At 42.4% G+C, this 8,042-nt stretch overlaps 1 long non-coding RNA gene across 2 annotated transcripts in view; it reads left to right on the top strand.

The window, feature by feature from the left end:
* Positions 1-7,647, top strand: part of LOC142444983 (uncharacterized) — a 99,001-nt gene extending 91,354 nt beyond the window's left edge. For both annotated transcript variants that reach the window (XR_012783945.1, XR_012783947.1), the window contains exons 4-5: positions 1,915-2,086; positions 6,083-7,647. This is a non-coding gene — a long non-coding RNA (uncharacterized LOC142444983). The remainder of the gene's footprint in view (positions 1-1,914; positions 2,087-6,082) is intronic.
* The last annotated feature ends 395 nt before the right edge of the window (positions 7,648-8,042 follow it).

Raw genomic sequence — 8,042 nt, forward strand, 5'->3', positions numbered from 1 at the left:
TCCATTCAAACCTACCAGCCACTCTGCAGGGCAGGATGGAGCTGTCTGCTCTCACAGTGCTCGGACTGCGAGGACTGGGGACTGACTCTGGGGCACAGTGTGCTTTGGGGTGTGCTCTTAGCGAAGTTCTAAACTTCTCAGTACTTCACTTTCCTGATTTATAAAGGCCTCTCAAAGAGTGGTTGACGATGGAACAATGTTTGTAGATCACTTCACTGCCAGATGGGCTTTATGAATTATACTAGTTAGGATTCTGACTCTTCTTAAGGAAGACATACAGTGCCAGTGCTTACAATCGTATTTCACTTGGCACATGGTAAACATGGTTTCTTCTTTCTATGACTGTTATGAACATTTTCTAACAGATAGGAAAGTAAATACCCACAGGTAGAGTTTCCAGTGAACAGGAGCAAATCCAATATATGCAAAGCAGCATGGGTTTTTTTCGACTGGGATCTTTTCCCACCGTCTTCCGGAAATGCTGTTTCACAAGCGTTTCTCATTTTACTCAAATGGGAACACTGGGGGAATAAAACCACTGGCAGGATTTAATGCACAGGCAAAACCCAAAGTGGGGCTAAGCTCTGGGCACCATTCCTCGGCAGTGGCTCGGGAGCCGCCACAGCCCCTGCAGAAGGATGTTCTGCCAGCAGCCTCAAAGCCAGGCTGGCGTCCTTCCACCCACCCACCACAGAGATTGAACCAAAACTGTGCGGTAGAAGGAACCCACCTTATTTTTTTTTTTCAGTATAAACCTTCATGGTACATTGGGTAAAAGTTTACAAAGGAAATTAGTTTTCCATTCAACAATTTCTAAGGGAACTTAAAAAAAGTTTGTGTGTATGGTGGGGGGGCTGGATTAATAGAGAATGGAACCTTTTCCGTGGTCTTTGTGAAGCCTCCCCATGTGTACGTTTTGCTTCGTGACATCGGTTGCCCTCGCCTCGATGTAACAGTGTTCTTCCCACTTCCTCCCAAGTTCCATTTCTCCTTCTTTCCGGTCCCTGTCTGCAGTCAGCGCTTTGTGTTTGGTCAAATGTTACCCTTTGGGTCTCATAGCGGAATAAGTTCCTTCCTAGTGTTATTACTCACTTTCTACTTAGGCCTGTCTTTTGTTTGGCTTGAAGTTGCTCCCCAGGCTTGAAGGGTGTATAAGGGCCACAGTCTAGGAGACAGAATTCCAAATGTATTTGGTTTACTGCACTTGTTTCAGGAAACTCCCCCCCCCACCCCGTCCTCCGCCGGCAATTAAAATCGTTTGTACTCTAGTCCATAATCTACAGCAAAGTGTAGGCATCTGCTTTTGAACCCCCACCCCCCGAATCTCCCCAGCACCCCCCAAGGGTGGTATAGCTCACTTTGGGAAGCACTGGTTTAGGGGATCCTCTGGGCTCTGCTCTGGAGACTTGGTGGTGTAGTAGTGGTGTGTTGGGTTGCGAACCACAAGGTCAGCAGTTTGAAGGCACCTGCGACTCAGACAGAGATGACTTTCTACTCCTGTGCAGAGCTCCGTACTGGGAAGCCCACGGGGCAGTTCTCCCCTGTCCTCTAGGGCTGCTCTGCATCTGAATGGACCCCAGGGCAGCGAGTTTGGCGTTTCGTGGACAAGTCTATCAGACCAGTCCATCTAGGCCTTTTAATGATTTCGAATCTTGCTCTATATCTACACCCCTCCTTTCAGTCCAGGACCTTCTATTTCTAGCCTAATCAGAAACACATGACACTGTTATCAATTTTCTCTTTATAGCTTTCAGATAAGACATAATGTGTTGAAATGCTGCATTGGGTACATATCTACACTGAAAAATTACTTATTATCGGGAATTCCTATTGAATATGGTAACCTGTATTTTCACATTTTAGTTACATCTTGCAATCCGAATTCCTTTTGATCATCATGTTGTTATTCTACAGAATTTGGAAGATGGGAGAAGCAAGATTGACTCATATGGCTCTTCTACCATCTTGATCCAAGAAGGAAATCTGACTGAAAGCTGATAAACAAATATGTATACTCTTTTTCACAAGTCTCTGTGGAAAGTCACCACCAGAAGACCCTTCTTCACGACATTAAATGGCATTTCAGGTAAACCAAGAGCAGATTTGAGGCATGAAAATACTTTAGATAAGTAATTTTGCTGCCTGCATTTCATGTTTAATTTTTGTCTCGTGTACTTTCAATAAGCATATATATACTGTTAAATATTCAGGTTTCTATTTTTATTCTAAAACTAGAACATTTATAATATATATTTAGAACTTTATAAAAAATTTTAGCTCTTGGGGATAAAATTCCTCACATAACATGTAAGGCTATTTCTTGACTTTTATAGATTATGCTTGCATATAAGTTTTTAGGAATTCATTAAGCACAGAAATAAAACTACTTCCAAAGAAATGTCATAGAAAAAATTTTATGTAACTATTCAGCCTTTGGGCTAGAAAAATAAATATCTAGATCTTTTATTAGCTTTTTAGCAAGCCTATATTAATCTTATTAGCCTACTGTAAGTTTTTAGTGGATAAACTTCCCCAGTGTAGCTAATTCTCTCCTAGCATTTATAGATGTTACAAGATCATTATTATACATTCTGCCCATGAGTACTTTGGACTTACATTTGCTTATCCTGTAATTGTAAAAATGTGGCTTTCCTTGTTCTACCACTGATACATATATGTTTGGCAAAGGACATTTCTACATATGTATTTGCATGTGTTACAATTATATCCAAAGATATAACAAAGCATGTGGGAGGGTGGGGTGGGGAAGTCGTAGCCATAACCAGTCACTCTGAGGGAATGAGTCACTGGCCTTGGGGACTTAGGACCACAGTCTGGGACACAAAGACACTGTTCTACCTCCTTCTATTGTGAGTAACAACTAGGATCTTCAAAGCTGGTGACTGGCCATCTGAGATGCAGCTGCTGCTCTCTCCCTGTCCAGAGCAAAGAAGTTCATGCTCAAAACTCACTGCCATTGAGTGGTTTCTGACTCCCAGAGATCCTATAGGACAGAGGAAAACTCACTGCCCCTATGGATTTCTGAGACTGTCAATTTGTACAGGAATACAAAGCCTCACCTTTCTCCTGCACAGCAGCTGGTGATTTCAAAGTACTGACCTTTCAGTTAGCAGCCCAATGTGTAACCCATTACACCACCAGGTGTGTTGAGCAGAAACTAGTGAAGAAAAGCAGACTCAATGAAACAATACTAATCCAGACGACTAATGGGCCATATGACACACAGCCTCCACTACCCTGAGATACGGAGAACTAGATGGTGTTCTACTACCACTACTAACTGTTCTGTCGTGATGGTTGTGGTTGTTGTTGGGTGCCATTCAGCTGGTCCCAACCCATACGGACCTTATACCCAGCAGAAGGAAACCCTGCCTGGGCCTGCACCACGCTCACAGTTGTTCTTGTATTTGAGCCCATTGTTGCACCACGGTGTCAGTCCATCTCCTTGAGGCCCTTCCTCTTTTTTGCTGCCTCTCTACTTTGCCAAGCATGATGACCTCCTGTAGGTCTAGTCTCTCTTGACCGTATGCCCACGGTACATGACACAGTCACCCCATCCTTGCCCTTGAACATTCTGGCTATATTTGTTTCAGGAGAGATTTGTTTGTTCCTTTGGCAGTCCATTGTTCATTCAACATTCTTCACCAGAACCATAATTCCCACTCATCCATTTGTCTTCATTCTTCCTTACGCAGTGTCCACCTGTCACATGCATATGAGGTGATTGGAAACATCCTGGCTTACATCAGAAGCACCTTAGTCCTCAAAGAGCATTATAATTATGTGTCTTTGTTATCTGTGGATGAGAGTAGACAAGTTATTTCAGTATTACACTGTCTTAGTCCAGTTTGGGTACTTTCAAATCAAAGGTCCAATCAAAACAGTGGCTCCTGATAGGATCTACTGGATGAGGTAAATTCAAGGCAGAGATCAGTTTAAAAGGTTATGGGGATTATCTTTCGAGGTTCTAAAGGGGTAATCTTGATAGGTTTTTTTAGAAAGACACAGAAAATCATGGAGACTTACTAAGAAGTTTTAAGAAAATTGAAAATTGCACTGGTGAGAAAAGGCCAGAAAATTTGCACCGAATGCACCTGCTTATTCCTTAAGATTAGCAAGGGCTGTCCTATGAGGATTTATTTGGGAAACCTTACCCCATCCATTCTACACCCCTAATCTTGCCCCTTCGAACTTCTTTGTGTTCCCAAAACCCAAAGAACACTGAAAAGGAACAGGATTCGAGTTCCCTAAGAATGCCACCACTGCCATTTTGACATGATATCAATCAAAGAGCACAGAATTCTTCAGTAAAGCTTAGCGAGGTGGAAACACCGCCTTCAGGAGTGGATAGGTCGAGATGGAGAAGATGTTGAGAATCAATAGCTGTACATATTGGTATGTTTTGGTTGAATAAAGGCTTCAGTGATTTTATAGTAATACTTTTTGACTTATACACATATATCATCAAAATACCAGAAACAACCAAAGATTCATCAGCAATCTTATGGACAAATCATTTATACTTCTAATGAGTTCCCATTTGTTCCTGCTGCTGCTGGTATGGGAACTATGCTTAGAAATTTATTGCCATTCTAGAGAAATTGATAAATATTAGATCAGAAGGAAAAATAAAAGCAGATTCAAATAAAGTCAAGTTCAGAGTCAGAGTGACTGCAAATAAAGGGCAGAAGAAATCTTAAAGCAAGAACCTAGCTAACCAACCACAGTCCTATACCTGGAGGAGCAACATCAGTCCTCTCTTGACCCCTCCCCTGCCACCATCACTGAACAGTCTGTACCAGTAGCCTTTTCCTTTGCCATGGAGTCTATTCTGAATCGTGGGTTCCAAATAGAGCTTCACAGGATTTTCAAGAGCTGTTCTGGGGGAATTAGATCACCAGGCCTTTCTTCCAAGGCACCTTTGGGTGCGCTCAAACCTCCAGATTTTTTATTAGCAATTGACTAATCAACACATGTATTGCTCACCTGGGGACTGCAGTAGTCATTGATTCTGGGATAAGACTCCAAGAGAATCTCCCTCCAAATAATGTGAGCATCCTATTTGGGTAAGGTGAGTGATGTAGGAAAGACCCTTGCCTGGCACAAATTATATGAGCTCAACTATTAACTGAAAGGCTGTGGGTTCAAACCCACTCAGAAGTGCCTGGGAAGAAAGGCCTGGCAACCTGCTTTCAAAAGCTACATCCTTGAGGACTCTGTGGAGCACAGTTCTGCTGTGCATTGCTGTGAGTTGGAATCAACTCTAAGGCAGCTGGTTTGATTTGTTTTAAACAAGGGGAAGGGCAATAAGGAGCTGGCAGTGATCAATCAAAACCTCCAAAATAAATGCAGAAAAAAAATTTTTAAATCTGTCCTTAAGAGGAAAATGTACTGAAGAGACGTCTCCCAATACCAAGGTAAGGCCCTCCTTACTTGGGCCTTAGAAAGTAGGGGAAGAGCAGGGACCAGAGAGGGTAATCGATAATTCACTCTGTTTATGTTCCCCATGCTTAGGCTCCCGAAAGGGAAGTCTCTTCCTCTAGGGCAGTGCATCCACATATCATACAATTGAGTAAATCAAACAGATCACTAAGAGTTGTGCAATCATTACCACAATCAAGTTTAGAACATCTTCTTCCTCCTGGCACTCACTGTTATTCATGTAATTGTTTTTCCAATTGTGACAAAAACATACACAAGAAAACATTCTCCAGTTCAACAACGTCGATGTGTATCCTTTAGTGCCTGTGATTATGCTCTTCGTCTTGTACAGCCTTTATTGGCGTGCCCTCTCCAAGCTGTTCCAGGTCCATTACCATAATAAACTCAGCGCCCCCCAGGCAAAATCGCTTCCTTCTGCGTTACCATTGTGGTAACCATAGGTCAAGTTTGGTTTCTTTGTTTTTTTAGTACCTTTTTTTAAGTGATATTCATAGATCATACACTTCCTGAGTTAAATCGCTTTTTAAAAGAGTTGCATATACATCACACAATCAGTTCTAATGCTCTCTCCTCCCACCCTCCTCACTTCTCTGAGGATCATGACTACCTTTTCTTTAAGGACGAGACCTGCTGCGGAGACCTGGGTGATTAGCGGCAGAGAGCGCCAGTCTAAATTGATAAAACTACGAATGGATAACCAAGGTGACCGGCCATCTGAGGATCGTCAGACATGAAGGCAAAACAGCAGCAAGAAGAGCAAACTAGCTGAGGAAGCAGAGGTAACTCGCGGAGCAGGGGAGATGTGGAAGGAAATACTCATTTGTGTCCTTGGAGGTATTTGGGAGGCAATTGCATTTGTAAAACAAACAGGAAAATCATAGCCTAAGACGGACAGCGAACGTGAACAGAAACGAAAGGGCACGAGATCCTGTCTTTACTGCTTCGCTAATGTTTTCTTGGTAAACAGTGGTGGCGAGACGCAGTGAGACGTGCACAGGATGGCGGGACAGGGAAAGAAGTGCCTCTGCGCAAACAGAGCGGTGGGCGGGCAGGTGGTGCGGCCGTGGGATATGGCAAACGGCTCATTAAACTGCAAGTGTATGACATTCCAGATTTGGTATGGGAAAGTCATTTTAGAGGCGGTGTGTGAAACTCGCGGTGCATAAATGTTGAATATATGAAAGCAAGGAACCACCTGTGTCTGCATCCCATTTGGCTTTCCCCTGGACTTAGTCATATTATATTTTTAAGATAATTTTATTAACAGCTCTTAGAACAATCCATACATCAATTGTATCAAGCATATTTGTACATATATTGCCAGCATCGTTTTCTAAACATTTACTTCCTATTTGAGCCTTTGGTAGCAGTTCCTCTTTTTCCCCTCCCTCACCACCCCCCCCCAGTAATATAAATCTTTTATCTTGAACTTGGGGTCACCATAATAATAACTAATATCTATGTACCACTTTGGAGTTTACAAAACACTTCTACGAATTATGACATTTAATCCTTAGTCTGGGCGGAAGCCAAATATCACTGTTACCCTTGAGGGACTAGAGGCAGGTAGAAGTTTGTATCTCTACCTTCCCCCTTCCCCCCACCCCCCACACACACCAAATATAAAGCCTAGCTCAGTGCTGTCGAGTTGATTCTGACTCATAGCGCCCCTACAGGACAGAGTGGAACTGCCCCCATCGTTTTCCAAGGCTGTAAACCTTTATGGAAGCAGACTGCCTCATCTGCCTCCTGCTGCGCAGCTGGTGGGTTTGAACCACCAGCTTTTTGGTTAGCAACACAATGCCTAACCCACTGCACCAGCAGGGATTCTTTCTCAGAAGATAGTGGCTCTCAGCATTTTGAGTGCATCCAGCTCACAGATGACCACTCCCGGCATAGGGTTTCTAGTTCAGTAAATCTAGGGTGTAGCCTGGGAATTTGTATTTCTCACAAGTTCCCAAGCACTGCTACTGGTTCAGGGACCCCACTCAAGAACCACGATATACAATGCTCTCTGAAGAAAGGGCTACATGGTCAGATTGAGATATATTATTATGTAATAGAAAGCAAAATTGCTTCGCCTTCTAAGAGGAGGAAATATGGGAATCGTTATACTGGAATAATAGAATTATGAGTGACTTTTACTTTAAGAACGCCATGACATTCTTTTCTCTTAAACCAAAATGACTTCAAAAGGAAAAATACTGTGTTCTTAAAATTAGCTAAATAAAAGATAATTAATACATTTTTAAATTTATAAATTATTTATTCCTAATGACTGTGGGAAATGTGTTTGATGGACAATCTTATGTTAATTATAAGTGTTACCAGAAGAGACTGTCCCGGAATTTTTACAGTGAAAATATTGAAATTGTCACGCATTTCATTTTACTTGGATCTGCAAGTAATGCCCATGGAAACAGCAGGTAAGAAATCCAATGATGAATTTGTACTGGGCAAGTAGATCAGCAACATAATACCTCTTTAAAGGGTTAAAACACCAAGGCAGCACTTCAAAGGCTAAAATGAGCCCGACCTAAGCCATGGTCTTTTCAATCACCTCTGCTGCATGTCAAAGT

The sequence above is a fragment of the Tenrec ecaudatus genome, chromosome 4 (genome assembly GCF_050624435.1).
Source record: "Tenrec ecaudatus isolate mTenEca1 chromosome 4, mTenEca1.hap1, whole genome shotgun sequence".
Lineage (NCBI taxonomy): Eukaryota > Metazoa > Chordata > Mammalia > Afrosoricida > Tenrecidae > Tenrec > Tenrec ecaudatus.